At 36.4% G+C, this 23,352-nt stretch overlaps 1 protein-coding gene and 1 non-coding gene across 2 annotated transcripts in view; one reads left to right on the top strand and one right to left on the bottom strand.

Annotated features, from left to right (window-relative positions):
- GPC6 (glypican 6) overlaps nt 1–23,352 on the top strand; it is a 1,376,210-nt gene that overhangs the window by 237,685 nt on the left and 1,115,173 nt on the right. The window lies entirely within an intron of this gene.
- Nucleotides 2,518–2,619, bottom strand: LOC136309736 (U6 spliceosomal RNA). Its single transcript, XR_010726387.1, has one exon. It is a non-coding gene; the product is annotated as a U6 spliceosomal RNA (small nuclear RNA).

Raw genomic sequence — 23,352 nt, 5'->3', positions numbered from 1 at the left:
TTTATCAAATGCTTTTTCTGCTTGTATTGAAATTATCATGTAGTTTTTCTCCTTCCTTTTGTTTATGTGATGAATCACATTGATTGATTTGTGAATATTGTACCAGCCTTGCCTCCCCAGAATAAATCCCACTTGATCATGGTGTATGATTTTTCCATATATTGTTGGATCTGCTTTGCTAATATCTTGTTGAGGATTTTAGCATCTATATTCAGAAGGGAATTTGGCCTATAATTTTCTTTCTTTGTGTTGTCTTTGCCTGGTTTTAGAATCAGAATTATCCTCGCCTTATAAAAGGAGCTTGGAAGTCTTCCTTCCACTTGAATTTTTTGAAATAGCTTGAGAAAGATAGGAGTCATTTCTTCTTTGAATATTTGGTAGAATTCACTTGTGAAATCATCTGGCCCAGGGCTTTTCTTTGTTGGGAGTTTTTTTTATAACTGTTTCAATCTCATTTGGTGTAATCAATCTGTTTAGGTTTTCTGATTCTTCCAAATTGATTTTTGGAAGATTGTATGTTTCAAGGAATTTGTCCATTTCATCTAGGTTGTGTAGTTTTTTGGCATACAGTTCTTCATAGTATTTTCTTACAATATTTTGTATTTCTATTGTGTCAGTTGTTATTTCTCCACTCTCATTTCTAATTTTATTTGAGTCCTCTCTCTTTTTTTCTTGATGAGTATCGTTAAAGGTTCATTGATCTTGTTTATCTTTTTAAAGAACCAGCTCCTAGTTTCATTGATCCTCTGTATTGTTTCTTTAGCCTCTATGTCATTTATTTCTGCTCTGATCTTTATTATTTCCTTCCTTCTACTACATTTGGGCTTTACTTGCTGTTCTTTTTTTTTTTTTGTTCTTTTAGATGCAGGGTTAAGTTATTTATTTGAGCTTTTTCTAGCTTCTTAAAGTGTTCCTTTAGTGCTATGAACTTCCCTCTCAGTACTGCTTTCGCTGTGTCCCATAAATTTTGAGTTGTTGTATGCTCATTATCATTCGTTTCTAGGAATTTTTTTTTATTTCTTCTTTGATCTCATTCTTAATTCATTTTTTATTTAACAACCTGCTATTTAGTTTCCATGTGTTTGAGAATTTTTCAGTTTTTCTGTTGTGGTTGATTTCTGGTTTCATGGCATTTTGATCAGAGAAAGTGCTTGATATGATTTCAATCTTCTTAATTTTGTTGAGACCACTTTTGTGCCCTAACTTGTGGTCTATCCTAGAGAATGTACTATGAGCACTTGAAAAGAATGTATATTTGCTGCTTTAGGGTGAAACGTTCTGAAGATATCTATTTAATCGAGTTGATCTAGTGTTTCCTTTATGCCTTCTGTTTCTTTATTAATTTTCTTTCTTGAGGATCTATCTAGTGATGTTAGTGGGATATTTAAATCCCCTACTATTATAGTATTGCTGTTGATCTCGCCCTTTGTATCCATCAAAGTCTGCTTTATATATTTAGGTGCTCCTATATTAGGTGCATAGATATTTATAATAGTTATATCTTCCTGTTGGATTGCTCCCTTTATCATTATGTAGTGGCCTTCTTTATCTCTTACTATAGCCTTTGTTTCAAAGTCTATTTTGTCTGATATAAGTATTGTTACCCCAGCTTTTTTTCATTACCTTTTGCATGAAATGGTTTTTCCATTTCTTTTTTTTACCTTCGGTCTATGTTCATCTTTTGTTTTAAGGTATTTCTCTTATAGACAGCATATGTATGGGTCTTGTTTTCTTATCCATGCAGCTACCCTATGTCTTTTGATTGGATCATTTAATCCATTTACATTTAAGGTTATTATTAATATGTAGTTGTTTATTGCCATTTTATTCTTTAAAAGTGTATTCCTCTTTTGCTATATTCTTTTCTCACTTTGATCTGTTTACACCATGCCCCTTAACATTTACTGCAGCATTGGTTTGGTTGTAATGAATTCCTTGAGTTGTTTTTTTTTTTTGTCTAGAAAGCTTTTATTTCTCTTTCAATTTTAAATGATAGCCTTGCTGGATAAAGTAGTCTTGGTTGTAGATTCTTGTTATGCATTACTTTGAATATTTCTTGCCATTCCCTTCTGGCCTCAAATGTTTCTGTTGAGAAGTCTGATGTCATCCTTATGGGGGTTCCTTTGTAGGTGATAGCCTTTTTTTCTCTAGCAGTTTTTAATATTTTCTCTATCACTTAGCTTTGGTATTTTAATTATGGTGTGTCTTGGTGTAGGTTTCTTTGGGTTTCTCTTTAATGGAGTTCTCTGTGCTTCTTATACTTGTGAGAGTTTCTCCTACCTTAATTGAGGAAAGTTTTCAGCTATGATATGTTTGAACAAAGTCTCTATCCCTTGTTCTTTCTCTTCTTCTTCCGGAACCCCTATGATGTGGATGTTATTTCTCTTTATGTTGTCACAGAGCTAAGAGTTTCCTCAGACTTTTTGAGTCTCTTCTCTTTTCTTCTCTGCTTCATGCCTTCATTCCACTTATCCTCCAACTCTCTGATTTGATCCTCAGCTCTATCCATCCTGTTTTAAAAATATGGAATGCTTCATGAATTTGCGTGTCATCCTTGCACAGGGGCTAATCTTCTCTGTATCATTCCAATTTTAGTATATGTGCTGTCGAAGTGAGCACTCTGCCAAGCTTTAATAAGAACAAATTACATGCAGTGAATTATACATAAGTACTACTTTTAGAAGGTGCAGAGTTTACTATGTGACATGAGGAGGCAGTGGTGTTCAGTCAGAATTATTGACAGATCTATGAATGTTGAATTTTCCAGCCAAATTGTTGGTGGGAGCCTTAGTAAAGCTCTAAGTTAAATGTATTGGCAGTGTAGGAAATGGAGTATCAGGCTGTTACACTGAGTTGATACTTGAGCTGAACCCTGAAGAACTGCAGACAGTGAACAAAGGATAAGCAAGGACCAGAGGCATCTGAATAAATGATTTAAAATTCAATGGTTGTGTCTAATATTATATGAGACAGTACCTTCATAGGTGCAGTCTTTCTGAAGCATTTTAATGTGTGCTTTTACAGAATGAATTTCCAAGAATGTGCATTTTAAAGTCAGATGGCAGTACGAATATGTCAAATAACTCCCTTGCTAAATTATGTATTAATTTGCTATCTAGAAGGAACAAACAGTAAATAAAAGCAAAGCATAGCTTGCCAATATTTTGTGAAGACAAAATAAAGTAGAAAATTAAAGATATTTATCTTTATTATTCTCTTTTAAAATTTCTTGTTAACTAATCTGCAACCCTCAGAACCTTGTTGAATTTTTGAGAGTAAGAATAGCAAAAACAATGAGAGCTTCGGTAGAGATTTTCATAGTAGGAAACAAACAAAATTCAGAGCTTATATTTGGAAATTGTTCTTTTTTTCACTTAAAATATAACTGTTTGTTTTTACACAATCCACTCCACGGTGAGCCATAAGTAGCATTTCTGTGTTTACGTAAATCTACATTTTACGTAACAGTTAATGTTGCATTAACATTTAAATATTGAATAGCTGATATATTTGAAATTGTGATGTACAATGAAACATGTAGTGCTCAAATCTCTCAGTCTGTGAAGTGGAATCTGCATCCAATGGGATGCAGAAGGTTGTACACATTTCACCTCCCGCAGTTCCAAAAGGGGCCTACAGCAAAGTCACATGGAGACCTTTGCTGCTGTAAGACCTCAAAAGCTATTTTACCAGGATGAGATTTGTTCTGTTCTTCTGAAGTAGCTGAAGTTATATTTAAATAGGTGAGAAAGGAAGCTGTGGGGGAAAATCATAGCCTTCAGAATGAGACAAAGTTGGTTTTAAAAACTAGCTAATTTGCCTGACCTGTGGTGGTGCAGTGGATAAAGCGTCGACCTGGAAATGCTGAGGTCACCGGTTCGAAACCCTGGGCTTGCCTGGTCAAGGCACATATGGGAGTTGATGCTTCCAGCTCCTCCCTCCTTCTCTCTCTCTCTCTCTCTCTCTCTCTCCTCTCTCTCCCTCTCTGTCTCTGTCTCTCCCTCTCTCTGTCCTCTCTAAAAATGAATAAATAAAATAAAATAATAGCTAATTTATCTGACTTCTAGAGCAATTGGCCTGACTTAAGGTTATTTCTAAAATCTTCAATTAAATAAATACACCATATATTAGGCTGATGATTGAGAAATGTAGAGCTATAAGTTTATAGCAAATTTTATTTATCTGTAAGTAAACATAAAAATGTTGCCACTATCAGAATATTAGCATTAAATAAAAGAGAGAGGTGACAGAGAAAGATCTAGGAAGACAGAGATTTTCTAGGAACTGCTGCGGTATGGTGGGTTTTCCAGGGAACAGGGCTGATGGACATAATCATAACAGTCTTTGCCTTATATCTTACTGATGTGGCAGATATGAGACTTGAAGCAATACTAAAGAATATGTGATTTAATGTTGAACTGAGGCAAGAATACCATAAAAATGTCACTTAAACAGAGGGATAGATTCAAACTGACATAGTAAGTTAATATTTTATATAGATGGTAGAAGTTGAGTTAGGTTCTTAGTCATAACCTTAGCCTGGTTAGTATGCCTCAGTTGTGTTATAATGTACTATAAGAAGCTACAAGTTTAATAAAAAAAAAGTCCAACATGCATTTCTCTGTTACTCTGGTTGATATTTCTATCTGGGATGTAAGGACTGCCTTGGCTTTTGAAGTGGCATCAAGATGTCTTATCACTGTTGGCTTTGTCTTTGCCCATGTATCTGTTCTTATAGAGCCACAACCCACAAACATAAAACCACATCTGCAGGATTGGCAAGTAGTCTTATATTGCTTCTGCTCAGTTTCTTTATAGCACAGTCTATAGCCTAATATTAAGCTTGAAGCCTCCCAGTCTTCCCAGAAAAAGGTTAGATAGGGAGAAACAGATGAAAACATATCCAAAGGAGTCTGGCATAGTTTTGATGGAAGAGATAGAAAGGTAATGTGTCTGTAATTAGAGGGTGAGGGTGAGATGTAGAACACTGCCCTTTTATGAGAGAAAGAGGTAATGAAGAAGGACCACTCTGTTGTGTCAGACAGATAAGGCACTTCTTTAGAGTTAAAAAGAGTAAACAAATTAGCAGAAACAGATTGTGAGCCATGAGTATCTGGGGAGAAGAAACCTGTACAGGAATCATTATTTAGCTCCATCCTATTAATATGTATTGTCCTGGGAGTGAAAGTCACTGGCACATAATCTTCCTGTGGTCTGAGTCTTTGCAGTTTGAGGCTAGAGATAATATAGTTTATCCCTTACTCTGATTTCCTTGATATGTTTGATGGCTAAAATCAGCTTCTCCCATGAGAATTTATTGAAACTAAAGGGTTGTTCATAAATCAATGACAAATGTAAGGTAAGATTTGAATAAATACAGGTTAGCATCTTATAAATTTTGCTTCAATTGTCACTTCAGTAATTTTCACTGTTTCGTCTGTTTTTGCGCTTGATTTGTTAAGTTATTGGTTTTCTTTAATTTGGTTGGTTTGCTTTTACACTTCTAACTGTCTTGGTAAGTTAGATACCTGAAGGGTAATTCTTACTGTTTCTCCAAATAGCATAAACATTTTATTTTATTTACTATAAACACATCACAAAAATAAGAGGAAAGTAAAAATTCTCCATTAGGCATCTTAAGAAAGTCTTTAAGACACTCTGATAACACAAGGTAGCCAATAAAATTGGAAAGCTCCTTGTTCTACAGTAGTCTTCTTAATTCCTTAACCTCACAAGCCCAGTAGTGAATGGAGGTGGGATTTGGGACAGTGAAAATGAGGAAAAGCAGTGGTGGCAAGGCATATGCAAGTATCCAATGGGGAAATTCCTTTTTGGGTTGCAGATACCAGCAGGCTTTGTTTGTAGAAAGATGGGCACAGAGTGTTGCCTGCAAGATCTGGATTTATTGGCTCACTAATAACACCTGCCCTTGCTTACCCCAGAAATCTACCTGCTAGGCTGATCATACTCCCAGAGGACCCTTGAGAACACATTTTGATGTAATGTACATTGTGTTGCTTAAGTAAATCTCTATGATGAAGAACAGTTGAATATAACATAGAAGCCAGCAGCTGACTGTCAATTCCATATCAGAAATGGAATGGAGGTCCTAAGCCCCACCAGTCATGAAAACTAACTGGAAAGATGGAGCACTCTGGAATTTGTATGGAGGGGAAATGTCATTGTACATAAGACATTGATACCCCTGCACATCAATTGTGAGTGGTAAAAATGAAAAACAATGTTTTGGAATGTATTTATAGAGAAAAGGACAATAAATCAGGCATTTTCTTGTGCTATATAATGATCTCCCTAGACCACAGAGTACATGGTGGAGCCTCTTAGTACCATATGATAGCTAGACTGAAAGATGAATTGTTATCTATTTAACTTCTTTTGAATTGAGTTTATTGGGGTAACATTGGATAAAAGAATTACATAGGTTTACAGTGTACCATGTCATAATACATCATCTGTACACTGCATCACACATTCACTACCCTAAATCAAGCTTTTTTCCATCACCATTTACTTCTTCTACCTCCCCCACCCCCTTTGCCTCCTGTAATCACCCCACTGTACTTAACTTTTTTAAAGGATGGTTACATGGTCTGACAAACATTACCATGCATTAAAATGTTAGGAGTAATGGGAAAGGAACAGTAATACTAGGTATAGTTTTTGGAAGTCCAGTGTATAAATAGAGGGTTGAAATATCTGAATGTCACACTTCTGAATGCCTGTGTAAACACAAAGACATGCCATTCCCCTGCCCATGTACTTAAACTTTCTTTGTGTACTGTGACCTGAGCAGTTTATAACCATGAATAAGTCCTCTGCCCTCCAAAAGTTTGCTGCTTACCTTTTAGGGATGATGGACACATTTATTAATATAACACTGCACTTCAGTGTTATGTTCCATAACAGAACTGCACAAATGTGTTAAAGACTTCTAGAGTAGTTTGACTATTAGTTCAGAATTCAGATCAGAGGTTAGGGACTTTCTCATGATATGTACCTGGTTGACACCTTCTCTCCACCAAATTCTAGCTGTGTGTCCTTGGGAGAGTTATTTAACCTCTCTAAGCCTCAATTTCATCATCTGTAATATTGTGATAATGACACAGTATAATATATAGGTTTATTGTATATCTTTTATGAATGAATGCTTCAGGAGTGTTCAGTATGCAGCAAAGCAGTCAGCAACAGCCACACGTTATTTGATGTATATTGCCATATAGTATATAACCAGTGTTGGCTGAGGTGATGAGTGAGTTAATAAACAAATAATCCAGGCACTGATTTTATGGCCAGGTGAGCTTTAGGAACCTCACGGCAAGGACAAGGAGCTTCATATAAAAAGCTTTTTATAATCAGCTTCTCATAGTCAGGGTCTTCTTTACAGATCTTATGTCTTCAGCTATTTGAGTACTTTTGTGCTTCACAGAATTCCCTGTCATGATCTGGGTTTTGTTACCTCTCAAGTCTCTGCTACTTGGTCACTTGTACAGACAGGCCTTAGTGGAGAAGACATAGAAATGATGGTGTTATTGTTTCAGATTAATTTTTTTTCTTTATTTTATGATTAGTCAAAGTTCCCATTTTTTCTTGCAAGGGAAATTGAACAAAGTGGGATAGAAATGGCCAGGTGGAAACCATTTATTCCTCAATAGATCTTTGCTAAGCACCCAGGAATCTGCTAGATATTAGGTAGGGTTTCAAATAAAGATCACTCACCTGGCCCGGGGAGCTTCCAGTTTGACTGAAGGACTGGGTCCAGAGCAGGGAGACATTTTTAGGAAACCACTAGAGACCAGTAATGGGCATGGAAAATAAACCTTTTCTCTGAGAAGAAAGAGCAGTAATTGCGGACTCTGCCAGAAGGAATGATGCGGACTTTAAACAGGAGAGCGTGGGTATTCGAGCAGTAAGAACAGAGTAGTAAAGACATGGGTTCAGATTGATTAGTAAAGACATGGGTTCAGATTGATTTTAGAGAATGGAAGGAGAGGGTCTTTATTGAGGGGTGAGGCAGAGAGAAAGCTTAGCAGAGGGCTCTGATATCCAGCCTGAAAAGAATACATTTTATCTGAGGAGTGAAAAGGACCCACAAGAGGCTCCCAAGCAGAGGAAAGACATCATAAAAAGGAGTATCGGAAGATTGTTCCAGCAGCACTGTGCAGGTGAAATGGGACTGAGAAAGCTTCTAACCAAGGAAGACCATTCCACTGCTGCCGCAGCAATACTGGGTTGTGGGGACGAGATCCCAAGCTAGGGTGGTGCCGGGGGAAGTGGAACGGGCTTTGATTTAAGAGATTATGTGTGTTTTGAAGATCACATGTGAAGCCGGACTAAACGAACCTAATTTAGAATTACAATCTGTTTCTGTAGTTTTCTATCACTCTTTTCCCTCTACCAACAACTGCACCCCTCCCTCTTATTGCAAACTTCACCAAAAAGTTTCAAGGAAACCTGAGTCTTACCTGTGTTTATTATTCACATGCCAAGAGCTTACATCACTGTGTTTCAGTATCGTACAGAGTGGATATGCTCAGTGATTGCTGTGAATGTTTATCTTTTTGTATCCCCAAATGTATCCTAGATGTACCACATATACACTCCTTTTCTGGGAAAAATATGACTCCTTAAGATAGTTTTTGAGCCTGACCATGTGGTGATGCAGTAGCTAAAGCACTGGCATGGGATGCAGAGGGCCCACGTTCGAAACCCGAGGTTGCCAGGTTGAGTGCATTCACGCAGGCTCATCCAACCTTAGCACGAACTCACCAGCTTGAATGCGGGGTCGCTGGCTTGAGCGTGGGATCATAGACATGACCCCATGGTCATTAACCTAAGCCCAAGGTTGCTGGCTTGAGCTAAGGATTGCTGGCTCTGCAGGAGCCCCGAGGTCAAGGCACATATGAGAAATCAATTAATGAACAACTAAGGTGCTGCACTGAAGAATTGATGCTTCTCATCTCTCTCCTTTCTCATCTGTCTGTTCTTCTCACTGTCTCTCTCACTAAAAAAAAAAAAAATACTTTGAGTTGCAGAAGTATATGACCTTTTCTTTTTGGATGTGTATTTGTCTTCTAAGTATAAATATACATATACAATATTTTATTAGGGAAGATAGTCAATAAAACCTATCGATACTTTAATTCTTAACTATACATATAAAGAAATTAGATACTAATGTGTATTAAATACTAATATTAGCATTTCAGTTTTAGCTGCTATATCATTTGTGTGTGTGCCTTTTGAAAATTGCTTTAAGAGCTTTCTGGAAAACAAGTGGCAACCTTTATATTGACATTTGTTTAGACATAATAATTTGATGAATAATATTGAAACAGTGCTCGCTATTCAGACAACCTAACTCCTATTCAGTCTTCTCACAATTCCATTGTTTATTATTAGATTGCTTGCCTTTTTTCTTTTTTAAATAAATTATATAAAACAGCCAGTGCTACAAAAATCAATATTAATCATGGGAAGCTAGTTAAGGATTTTATAAGATGTTTAAAAAGTTAATGATCTGATACATATTTCAGAATTTTTTCTGGAAATAAATTATTATAAATATTGTCTTTCTGTCTGGCTTTTGCGATCATTAGAGTATTTTCGGAAGCTGAATGGACAAATACTAGTAAAATAAGTAGCTGAACAAGGAATCTGGTTAGATTAACTGGTTAATTACATAATAAACCCTCAATTTGTTCATTGAGCATATTTTGTTTAGCATGTTCTAGGTGCAAAGCACAATGCATATCATTGGATGAGAAAGAGGTAAATAGTTTCAGTCTTGAGGAAATGTATGGGCTTTCGGGAGCCCAGGCATATTGACAACATGCTTAATGGAAGTCAGACTTGGGGATTCAATGCATTTTAAAATGGAGACAAAAGATTTCAATGGTAGAACTGAAGGAAATACTAGGCTGAGGTTACTGATTTCGAAACAGTATTTTCAGGTACTGGGATATAATGGGTTAAGGAGAGAGATGGTGGAATGGAAAGCTAGGACTTTTGATTGGACATAAAATGTGAATAATCTTAATCTTAATAATGATCTAAGGAATTTGAACTTGATTCTGAAGATTAAAGAAATATTAATGATGTTTGATCTTGGCAGCTACATAATAATAACAATACTATAAAGCAGGGCTTTGTGAAAATAGAAACCATTTAGAATAAAAGTAACTACTATATACACTTGGAAGGTATTATGGGATTTTATTTTCATTTTGTGACCATCTATACAAAATTTATTACTTCACTGTTGTTTTTTAACTTTTCAAAATTCTTTCAGATAATTATAACTACTTAGTAGTGAATATATTTATTTATTGTTTATAATTTTTTTAATTATTTAAATAGGCTCTGGCAGTTTGGCTCAGTGATAGATCATTGACCCAGCATGTGGAAATCCCAGGTTTGATTTCTAATCGTGGCACAACGAAGAAGTGATCATCTGCTTCTCCCCTCACCCTCACCCTCTCCCTTCTCTCTATTTCTCTTCCCTCCCACAACCATGGCTCTATAGATTTGAGCCTGTTGGCTCTAGGCGCTAAGGATGGATCTGGCATGCCTCCAACTCAGGTGCTAAAAGTAGCTCAGTTGAGAGCATGGCCCCAGATGGGCAGAGCATCGGCCCTAGATGGAAGTTGCCAGGTGGATCCCTGTTGAAGCACATGCTCTTTGTCTCTTCTCCTCTTGCTTAAAAAAAAAAATTGAACTATGTTTTTTAAAGGATACACAGCATAACATTTTCAATAAAAAGTAAAAATGCAAGTACTTTTTGTTGTTAATGGTATTAAGTGGGGATGAAGACAGAGGAACTATACTGCTATCTAATTTACAAGGTCCATTACATTGAGAAATTAGCTCATCACCACAAACATGTCATACCTGTGATACAACCATAGCAATAATTTTACAGTAGTTTCTTTAATATGTCTCTTCTTTAGGACAGAAGTTCTCATAAAAATTTAATGCAAAGCTTTGAATTTCCCACTTTGATTCTGACAGCCAACATAATTATTTCCTTTTAATACTTTCCTTACTTTATACAAATGATGTGCAGTTCATTACACACACATTTCCAAATATGACTAGAATTTATTTTTGTAGTGTAATGGCTTTAAGAAACAATTGTACAAGTTAAGAATTTGATGCTTTCATCTCACTAAGTTTATAACTTAGCATCTTCTTTTAAAGAATGTTTAGTCTTTCATACTCAAAATATGTAACATGTCTTCTTAAGGACTAGAGTTGGAGTATAGAAGATAGTAGAGAAATGGGAAAAGTGTAACATTCAATTCTCTGGGTTAGTAAAGAATTTGTTTTCCTTTGAAATCCAGCCTGTGTTTAGGTAACAGTGAATATAATATCATTATCTTTCTGGAGTCATTTCCTGAGTGTATAGAACCTCATTTTCTCTAATGGGAGGTTATAGATGAAGAATATCTATCTCCTCCTAGTGCTGTCCTACTCAGGCCTTTTAAGTATTGTTTCTCTATGTGATGTGCATGTTAAACATAGATTATAGTTCTAGGCTAGATGTAATGTGGACACATCTAACTCAGGTCCAGTAAAGGTAGCAGTAATTCAACATAGTATTAAAGATGTTTCATTCTTTCAAGAGAGATGGACTCTGTGAACTGTTCACTGTCTCTTTCATCCTTCTGCAGAGAGAATTATTGCCTCTTCTATTCTTTATATCTTCACCATCCCTACACTACGCGATCTTTTATAACACCGATCATATAACCTTGAAATTAATGTCATGCTATTCTGGATTGTGAACTTGTTAACGGAGTCATATTCATTTTTCCTAGCACCCCGCACGTTGTCATAGACACTGTGGGTAACCAGTAAATGCTTATTTATTGAGAATGGATGAGCGAAGGAATGAGGGAATGATGGAAAGAATGGAAGATATACTACAAATAAATGTTAGTTGATTTTATCTGCTAAACTTGTGGAGTTTTACCATGTGAAGTCTCCAGGAAAACTATGTTCTTCTTTATTTCCCTCAAGGGCAGAGCCAGAGGAATGATGCTTTCACAGGAGAAGTTGGCAGGGAGGAAGGGAGAGTGAGAGGAAAAGAAATAGAAAGATTTCCCAGTGGAATACGGGTAAATAGTGGTAATTATTTTAACATGATACAAGAGAATATAGGGTCTTTAAAGGAGTCTTGTTGGCTTTATGACTAAACCAGACGCTTGTTAGATTTTTGGAATTCAGTTGTATAAGCTGTATGAGAACTTCCTAAGGTTAACATTCAAATGCCTCTTAAGATCAAGATTAAGCTATCTGGATATGTTAGCTGTTTTGCAATGAATCCTCCATAGCTTCTGTCGGCTATATTTCACTCAGTAATGCTCCAGAGATACTGTGACTAGAACCCCGATTTGCATGTCCTAGTCTAGAATTTGTTGGGTTCCATGACCTAAAAACTTCACATTCTCACTGTCCTCTGAGGTTGTCTTTGTCAGACCATTTGAGTTACTGTCACAAATTATTTTTCAGTTACTCTAGATGAAGAGATATCGGAAGCTTCTACTACTGTCAGTTAAGCTGGAATAGGAATTTAGAGCCAACTCAAACTTTTACAACCCGTTATAAACCACGTTTCATCCATACAAAGACACAGCAGAAGCGGGCTACTGACAGGGATAGACCTGGCATGACAATTGTAATCCAGTTTTTAGCTCGCTGGAAACATTTTTCCCTGACATGAAACATGGAGACTGTTCAGGATGCATTGAAGTAAAAGTGTGATTGACAGATATAGAGAAATTCTCTTTTGCTATTTGATTCAGTGTTTATTTTTTCTTTAAAACTCTGTTCTTGAAAAAGGGATAATTTTGAAAAGGTGCTGGTCTAGCTTTATTTTTTAACTTGTTGAAACGTAATTTTTAACTGCCATTATATTTAAAAATTAAGATTCTGATTTATGAGAGTGAAGAGAGGTTGTTTTTTTTTTAAATTCAGTGTTATTAACAGAAATATAAAGTGTTTTACTAATACTTTGCAAGAGCTTGCTAAGTCAGGTTCTATGCTGAGAGTTTTGCATAGGTAATCTAGGTAATCTGAATTAATCCCTGCTAGTCCAAAACTCTGTCCTTATCACCATTTTATAGAAAAGCAAGCAGTCTTTGAGAGGCTAGGTAACCTGCCCTCCATCACACAGTTAGCAAGAATCAAGTAGGAACGTGAATCAGGAATCCACGCATAGTAGCAAAAAGAATTGTGATTACAGGATTTTTTTTTTTTTTGCCATTTAATGGGTCACCAAAACTTGACTTCAGTTGCTGTTAAGTGATCCCATGATTTTCACAAATTCTTATGATATTGGCAAAATAATTCAGCCCCAGAGTTGGGAATATGTGGCTTCGTTATAAATTTCTTTCTTTTTTTTTTCAGCCTCAGTGTTTACGTTTATGTTGTTCAGGTTTAAAACCACATTAAAGCTAAAACTTGGAAAACTCTTGAGACCATGTTTAGGCAGTGATAAATAAATGTTATTTTGAATTTTATTCATCATGAATATATGCATAGAATTTTTTAAAGTACAATTCCTCTTTTTTTTTCTTTTTTTGTACACATTGTACAAACTTCGGTTAAATTTGGTTTGGCTGTCTAAACCATACATTGCTCCCTACATTCATTCTGCTTCTTCTCCTCCCTGTTCCATGATAAAGAAATCAATCCCTTTCCTAGATGGAAGGAACCCATTACTTTGATTAAGTTATTGTTGGTGGACCTGTTCCCAAATGAACTTTCATATTCAATATTCAAAATTGAAATTTAAAATTATGATGAAAAAACTTAAAATCTTTAATTTGAGAAACATACCTGTAGTGTTATGATATGATTTGAAATTAGTAGTAATCATTTATCAGATGGATTTACATCTCAATAATATGGATATTGGCTATAAAATTTACTTAAAATTTTTTAAATTTAAAATAAAATTTTTAACTGTTGACTGTGTTGTGCACCAATTACCCAAAGTCAAATCCTTTTCTGTCGCCTTGTGTTTGTCGCTCTTTACTCCCCTTCCCCCACCTGCCTCCCCCTGGTAACCACTTCACTCTTCTCTGTGTCCATGAGTCTCAGTTTTATATTCCACCTGTCTGTGAAACAATATAGTTCTTACCTTTTTCTGGTTTACTTCTTTTACCTAGTATAATGTTCTCAAGGTCCATCCATGTAAAATTTTTCTATACAATTTTCACCAGGATGTCTTGGAAGAATATGATTCTTGTTTGTAGTGTTTTTGTTGTTTCTATGGACTTATTATTAACAAACTAGGTTTTCCAGAATAAAGTTAAATCTATTAGCCATGACATTAATGACCTAATCCAAATATAGATCTAATCAGGCATTTGCACGCTTCTAGTCATTACAGATCATCTATTCATTACTGAAATAAAATGGATATTGAAATTTTAATTTTTTCTGGTGCACCATTCTATACATGGAGCTGAGGCAGCAATGCCCATCTCTCCCATGCTTTTTGCTATGTTTTTCTTAACCATCTGTATTATGGCTTTTAGTTATAATCAAACTGCTCAGATTAGACAATGGAGAATTAGTTAATGAAAGCTTGATAATCTTATGCGTTTTGATTTTCTTAGAAAGGTACAATATATGGTGAGGTACTCTTGTAGAGAATGTCATATTTTTCTGTATGAAAATCACCATGGTCAAAAGACCACCTAAAACCATTATTCAGATATTAAAGCAAGAATATAAATAAGAGTATTGCCTCTAAATATTTATTGTCAGGCAAGACTGAGTACTATAATATAATTTGTAAACTTGCATCACGGCTTGGTTTTATTCTGTCTTCTATATTAAAATTAAAATTTTTTATTATATATAAAACAGTGTTTTTTTTTTAATAATATCTTTCTGGTTTTCACAGTAATAAATAATTTGTTCAAGATTCAAGGAAGACTTTCTTCTTTTATCAAGCTCCAGGAGAGATTTCTACCTTCACGCTCCCAGGTGCTTAAAACAAAATAAGACGTCTGTGCATATATATTTTTTATTAGTTAATCTGCTTCTTTATTTGGTGAACTATTGATTTCCTATTACCTATAGAAAAATACAAGGTTATATTTATATAATCCACAGTTTTACCTTTAAGGACTTGAAGGTATAATACTATGTACACAGAGACGTTGAATTTTTATGCTTTATACCCACAGCCTAGAAGTAGGCCAGGCACAGAATAAGAACTTACTAAGTACTTATGAAATGAACAACCAAAGTACAATGATAAGAATGCCCACGCAAGTTGTGGTGAAAGCACAAATGAGATGAATTTCTTTATTCATTATGGAGGAGCCTGGGATGAAGTATAAAAAAAGAGTGAGAAAGTAGAAAGGTAACCACCATGCATTATGGGATGAGTGGGTGGTTAAAATTAAGGGCAGTTTAGTGTTTCTAGGGAATAAGGTGTAATTCAGAGATCGTCTAGAATGAAGGTGTGCAAAGCAGGTGGGCTTCTTGTTGTGTAGGTCCTTATGGTCAGATGTTGAGGGGAGTTTTATGCCTTTGCCTGGTTGACAATTTTTGTCTTAGTCAGTCTACAAACAAATATTCTTTCTTTGGAACTCCGTGGATGCGCATATTAACACCCCCTTTAAATAAGGAGAGTCTACTAAATATGGAGACTACACAAAGTCGATCAAGTTTTCCACGATTGGAAGGAATGTCGCTTCCCTTCCTTGTGCTGCTGGGCTCTGTCCACTTGAACGTGTTCTGCTATGAATCACGGGTCTCTAGTATCCTTATTTATTTTCTCTCTCACTTGAAATTTTCTCTCACTTCTCATTAGTAGCTTTGCAGACTTGATGTTTATTCTTTTTTAGCACAACAGCTAAATATTTACAATTGGGCGAGCCAGGGAAAATAACATAAAAATTAACAATTCAGAGAGAACACAAATAAGAAGGAAACCTTTTGTTCCTTTGTTTCTTCGCAATGATCTGATTTCACAGTGTAATTTCATCATATCTTTTAATTATGTAGGACCCCTCACCTGTGATCCTAAAGTGCTTTAGGACGTTTTGGAATTGGGCCATGGGTGCTCATGCTTCAAGGAAAATTAATGTCTTTCAACCAGTGTACAAGTAGAAAAGCTCACTGCAAGACTTGGTGCTGCCACAACCATCCATTCCCACACAGCACCGACCTCTTCTTTGCAGCAGTGGTGGCATTACAGCTGTTTCTTCTTGGTGCTTCTGTACCTTGAGCAGAAGTGGTAGTTCCTCCACCTGCTGTATTCCCCTGGGAAATGTGTGCCTCTGCAAAGGGACTGGGAGGTACTGGGAGCACCATTATTTCCCACTTTTTAGTAGCTTTGTTTCATTAAATATAGTGCAAGGTAAGGGTGGATGATTAGGAGAGAGCTTGTATGTGAAGGATCTTGAAAGCCATGATAAGGACTTTACCTTTTATCCTGAATATAATAGGAAGCTCTCGGCATTTATGAAAAAGTTAATAGGATCACTTTTATGGTAGAAAAAGAAAAAAAGCTATAGCTGCAACATAGAAAATGGACTGGAGTGAGGTAAGCACAAAAGTGTGTGTCAACTAATGGAAAGGCTGTTACTGGAATCCAAGCTTGAAATGGTGGGCAGGCTAGATCAGTGCGTAGTGCATTACAGATAGTTTGGGAAGTTATGTAAAAGGAAGAACTGGCAGGAGTGAGTGATCGATTGGGTGAAAGCTTCAAAGAGGAGAAATAAATTGAAGGTACTTTCTAGCTGAAGGACTAGACAACTGGGTATCTTACTGAGCTAGAGACCATGTGCAGAGAGGATCAGGTGGGTGGGGGAAAGGAAATGAGTTTGTTTTCTCTGACAAATGTTTTACATTAGTCACAAAATATGTACATTTATTTAACATGAATGTTGAACCTTTAGATTGTTTTGAAGTTAAAGAATGTATTGCAAATCTTTGAAGTAAGAAAGCCCCTGCTCGCTGTGTAGCTCCTTCTCTGGGTCTTTTCAATTCATTTACGTGATGTGCTAAAGCCCAGACTGGCAAATGATGGCCTGGGGACTCAAGTGGCTTGTTTTGGATCCCAACTATTTAAAAATGTGGAAATCATTGTTCGTTTCTACATCTTTAAGTGGTTGGGATAAAAGTTTGAAAACAAAGACTATTATTTCCTGACAAGTGGAACTTAACATATATGAAATTGAAGTTTTAGTTTCCATATGTAAACTTGTTTTGGAATACCACCATGCTCATTCCTATACATACTGTACACAGTTCTTTTTTACTTTGATCACAGGGTCTAGTAGTTGCAACATGGACCTTATGATCCACGAAGCCTAACATTTTTACTACCTGGTTCTTTCCAAAATCCATGCTGATTCCTGTGCTAAATGGATAAATTCATTCTCTCGTTTGATGATCTTAAAGAACCATTTCTTAAAAAAAAAAAAACTGTAATAGCATTCTAGTTGAGGGATTTGTGTGCTTCTGATTGAGTTTTCAGATTTATGATTGGGCCAGCTGCTGGATGCTATGTTGTTACGCTTATGAATGTGTTTAATTTGTATTGACTTTTTTCACTATTTATATACCAGGGCAACATGCAAGTGTATTTCAGAGAAGGTACATTTAATCGAGGTGCAAGAAAAACACATAGAGATGGCATCTTAGCTGGGTTAATCTTTACATTAACATTAAAAAATGACAGCAAATGCTTTCTTTGGGCAGCTTCAACCTGGAATATCGTTAGCTATACAACAGCATTTCATGTTATAGTAAACTTTATTAGAGTATGTTAGGTAGCGAAATGTTGCTGTGTGCTACATGGTAGCTGTATAGCTGAAATTGGTTTCCAGTCATGCTTCAACCTATTTGCTTTTAGAAAAAAAATAGCTTTATCCAACCAACCATAGTAATAAATATTTTTCTAGTTGCATCACATATTTTCAGGAATATAAGTAAGACCTGATACTCTGAGACAGATTTGTCTAGATTTTTCTACTGCATGCAAAGCATGGTATACACTTGTTCAATTGGCTTTGAGTAACAAAAGGTATTAGAAGGTACATCAGATATTGATTCTTTTTCCTAACAGGTTTCTGCAGCTAGTTAGATTTGCTAACTCTTAAATTTAGGGGCTTTGTTTAAAAGCATGGTATCTTCTGTTTCACAGCTTTTTTAAAGAATCACTGTTGTCATATTTATATGACTGAAATAATTTTAAGATGTCTGTGAATATTGAGATTATTGACCATGAATAGTAAGTCTCAAGTAAAAGTTTTACACACTCTTTTAGAAGAATTTTTTTTTCCTCTACCAATGATCAAGAGTAGCAGCACTTTGGCCCATTTTTCTCATTCTTTTTGTCTATTTCATTTATATTAAAATTCCAAATTATAGTGGAGCAACTTTATATTCTTCAAAATGAACTTGAATTAAAGTAGATATTGAGAACCACTGTTGCAGATGAGTTTAATTTGGCTCCCTGTTCCAAAACTCTTGCTACTTTTGCCACTTGTTATTTTCCCCAGTCCCTGAAATGTGCCAACTCTTCTCTAGCTGAGCTCTCTTTTTCCATGTGAATTCATTTTATATGCTTACCTCATGTCCTCTAGGTGTGGAGCACAGCTGCTTTGATATGCAAAGCCAAAATGGTAAATTCTATTGGCACAGGCTGAATAAACTCGTGTACATCATTCAAAATAACAAGAGGGGGCCATTTCCTGGACGCTTGTCAGCCTCAGACATTGCTTGATTCCTGAATTATTAAATATTGCTGGTGTCAGAAATCTAAATCATTCCCGAATTACCTTCTCTGGTTCTAAAATCTACAATAGCTCTCCTTCTTCTCCCTCCACTCCCACACTGTGTTACCTTGTTTTTAACCATTGATTTTTCATTTCAAGTTTTTCATTCACTGGCCTTCTCATATTTACTGTGTGACAGACAGTTGAAATTAGGTTATGGAATGAGACCTTCAGGAGTCAGGCATTATACTTTGTGAAGCACCTACCATGTGCTGTATGTTTTACATGTGTTAAAGCTCATTTCAATCCCATAATCATCTTCTAAAAAAAATATGATTATCTCAAAATGAAGTAAAAGAAATATGGGGGGGGGGTTATATTGACCACTTAGCCAGTCTAAAAGCCTTGATTTCAGTTTGGGCATGTCTGGGTATAAAGCCTGGGATTTTTTTTTTTTGCCACCTGCCCATCTCAGGGATACAGAGAGAACAGAAGTAGATAGGTAGATAGATAAGTAGGTAGGTAGGTAGGTAGGTAGACAGATAGATGATAGATAGATGATAGATAGAGAATACACAGAAAAGATAAGGAAGTAAGAAATGAGCCCTCGATAATCTCTCCTTAAGAAGCAGGCTTGCCTGATCTGTGGTGGTGCAGTGGATAAAAGCATCAACCTGGAACTCTGAAGTCCCCAGTTCGAAACCTTGGGCTTGCCTGGTCAAGGCATATATGGAGGTTAATGCTTCCTGCTCCTCTCCTCTTTCTGTGTGTCTCTCTCTCCTCTCTCTAAAATGAATAAAATCTAAAAAAGAAAAGAGAGAGAGAGAGAGGCTCAAAAATTGAGAGCCAAGAAAGACAACTAAAGAAAAAGGCCAAAAGATAGCAGGGAAAAGATCGTAGTTATCTGAAAAGCCATGGGCTGAGGAACTTCTAAAAGAATTGTCACTGTGGTTGAGTTAGGTATGTAAGTTGAAGCTCATGCAAGCATCTAGCCACCGGCCTAACAGACACATTTCACTGTGCCTCTTTTCCTTGGTTGTCCTGGTCTGAAAGTCATCTCCCTGGAGAACTCTTGTGCTCTCTGCCAGGGACTAGTTCACACACAGCCCTCTCAGATATCAAGCATCTCCAGTGTTTCTAAATTCTGCGTCATGAGCTTGATGTCCATGGAGTGTTTCATTTCAGAAAGAAAGAGTCTTATAAAATATAAGTTCTCTATATTTTCCAGGCCAACTACCTGACAGTAGGATCCTTATTTAGTCTAGACAGCATGTCTTTGAAGTGGATGTGTTTAGGTGTTATCTTGGGGAGCCAGCTCTGTAGCTGTTTACCATGTTTCCTGAGGCAACCTGTGTGAGGACTAGGGAATTTTAACAAGTGTCTTGACTTTCTCTGCAGCCGGAGATGAATTTGCTAGTAAAGACTTTATGAACCCTTAATCATTCATAGCAAATATATCAGATCCTCTGAAGCTAAAAGCTCCAGCATTCGTAATTAAGGACCAAAAGAATAGGACCACTTAAATATGGAACTAGCCTCCCAGAAAGTTTAATAAATTTTATCTTTATTTAAATGTGTAGATTTTCACTTTGAACATAAGTATGTTTTCTTACTTATAAAAAAAAAATCAAACATAAAATTATCCCCACGTTTAAAATGAGAATAAGAGACACTTTAAACTACCACTAGATAATCTCAGGTAAATAGATTGGATTCCCTCATAGAGGTATTAGTTACTGCACTATCAGTTGTTCCCTCCCTGCCCCACACATCTACTTTCTTCTGCTGGAAACAATATATAGTTTTATTGAGACAGAACATTCATTTGCTAAGGCTACTGTAACAAAGTACCACAAACTGGGCGGCTTAAAAGAAATTTATTGTCTTATAGTCCTAGAGGATACATCTGTGATCAAGGTGTCAGCAGGATGGTTGGTTTCTTCTGAGGCCTGGGAAGGAAAATCAATTTCAGACCTCCCTCTTAGCTTTGGAGGTTTGTTGGCATCTTTGGAGTTCCATAGCTTCTGCTATGTAATAACCCTGATGTCGCATTCATCTATCTACCCATGACATCCTCCCTGTGTGTTTGCCTGTGCCCAATATTTTCTTTTCTTTTTTTTTAAGTGCATGCATGCACAAAAGGAACAGATAGGGACAGAGAGACAGGAAGGGAGAGAGATGAGAAGCATCAGTTCTTCATTGCAGCACCTTAGTTGTTCATTGATTGCTTTCTCATATGTGCCTTGACCAGGAGTCTCCAGCAGAGTGAGTGAACCCTTGCTCAAGCTAATGACCTTGGGCTTTCAGCCAGCCAAGCCAATGACCATGGGGTCATGTCTATGATCCCTTCCTCAAGCTGGTGACCCCATGCTCAAGCTGGTGAGCCTGCACCCAAGCCAGATGAGCCCGCACTCAAGCCGGCAACCTTGGGGTTTTGAACTTGGCTCCTCAGCATCCCAGACTGATGCTCCATTCATGGCGCCACTGCCTGGTCCAGCCAAATTTTCCCTTTTTATAAGGATACTGATCGTATTGGATTTGAGAACCACTCTACTGCAATGTGACTTCATTTTAACTGCAATGACTCATATCCTAATGAAGTCACATTCTGAAGTACTGTGGGTTAGTACGTCAGCATATGAGTTTTCAGAGGAATGCGATTTCACAATTAGCAAATAGTATAGTAGACTCTTTCAGTGGCTTAAAACATCAGAGTTTTATTTTTTTCTCAGAGTCCAAAGGGAATCCTAGCGAGTCTTCCACCATCATTTAATTGCTCATTATTGAGCCTGCGTGTAGCATGTACTTCCTTGATCTTCAGAACAAGGGAATGGAGTGCTAGGAGGGCTAGAACCAGCAAGTAATAAATAAATAAATAAATAAAATCTCTATTGGGAAGTGTCACTTCTGCTCAGATTTTATTGACTGAAATAAATCATATTCTCCTCTAAATTCAGAGGGGCAAAGAAATGCAATTCTTCCTGTGTGGCAAGAAAGAAGAGAGCCAGGAGTATTTATGAGAAGCAGTATACCTTTACCTACATATCTTTATCTGTAGATCAATATTCAAAAACACTGGACATCTATAATGAAGTCTTAAAAAGATTTGTAGCTCTCTGGCTAAATAAGGTTGTTTTTCTAAGGTTTGGCATGTTGAGTCATTAATTAGTCTTTCTTTTCTGCTTTCCCTTCACTCAGAGACAGTACATTCCTACAGAGAAAATGGAAAGTGCATCTATATGGATAAAAACCGCACTAGTTTATATTGTGGAGAATAGGTATTGATACATTATGGTAATATGCATATACAGATAACCATGTAAGGAGGTTGAAAGACCATGTGTTGTGGGGGGCGGCTTGTCTGATCTAATTTATTTTTTGTAGAAAGGAAAGTCTCAAAGGTTACACATACCAGAACTGGGATTACATAAACTGTCCACTGGAGCCACAGATTCATGAAACTAAGGTCCTAAACTAGAAGGGATTTTGGTGTAAAGATTTTGTTTTACCCTTCCCTTCCTAAAGTGCCCCCCATTTATCATCATATCATCCTTCATAGTATTTATCTCCTTCATAGCATTTATGACACTTGGACATTTTTTTTTTATCAGTTCACTTGTTTCTTATGTTTTCTGCCATTGGCTGCAAGCCTCATTTTTCCTCTGACCAAATTATAGGCACATGAAGGCAGAGACCTAGCTTTCTTTGTTCACTTATAATGCCAGTATTAAGAATAATACAGCCTGACTGATGGAGGCACAGTGAACAGAGAGTCGACCCCGGATGCTGAGGTCCCCAGTTTGAAACCCCAATGTTGCTGGCTTGAGTTGAGGGTCGCTGGCTTTAGTGCAGTATCATTGACATGAAACCTGGGTCACTGGTTTGAAGCCCAAGGTTGTTGGCTTGAGCAAGGGGTAACTGGCTTGGCTGAAGCCCCTCAATCAAGGAATATATAAATAGTAATTAATGAACAACTAAAGTAAAGTAACTACAGGTTGATGCGTTTCATCTCTCTCCCTTCCTGTTTGTCCCTGTCAGTCCCTATTTCTGTCTTTCAAAAAGAATAATAACCCATGCCTGATACTGAAGGAAATAATGTATTGAATGAATAAATTTAATAACTATTGCATTTAGAATAATATAATGCCAGAAGACAAACATTTAGGGAAAATACTTTATCACTGTAAGTCCTGGGTAATGGGAACTACAGTCTTATAATATAAACATTTATAATGTTTTAAAACAACTTAATTTTCTTTCCTAGATCCCATAGTATATATACATTTCTCCTGAGGTCTCTATGATAACACATATTTATTGTGAAATTGTATTCATTTATCTGATTTACCAGAAACAAAATATTTTATGTCCAAAAATACATGCATGCCATCTAGTCACAGTGCAGTTGTTTCACAGGGTCCAGGATTTAACACTTGTTCTCACTATGTCTATATGATAATTTGGGGTTAGTGAATTTGTGTAGAAAACATTAAGTAAAATGACCTTTTGTAAATGACTTTAAGTGGTAAATTTTATTATTGACATTTTTTTAAATGGAAAAGTTTTGCACATGTATTTCTAGGAA

The sequence above is a fragment of the Saccopteryx bilineata genome, chromosome 6 (genome assembly GCF_036850765.1).
Source record: "Saccopteryx bilineata isolate mSacBil1 chromosome 6, mSacBil1_pri_phased_curated, whole genome shotgun sequence".
Taxonomy (NCBI): domain Eukaryota; kingdom Metazoa; phylum Chordata; class Mammalia; order Chiroptera; family Emballonuridae; genus Saccopteryx; species Saccopteryx bilineata.
The sequence above is the reverse complement of the archived record's forward strand: the minus strand, read 5'-3'. Positions and strand labels throughout refer to the sequence as shown.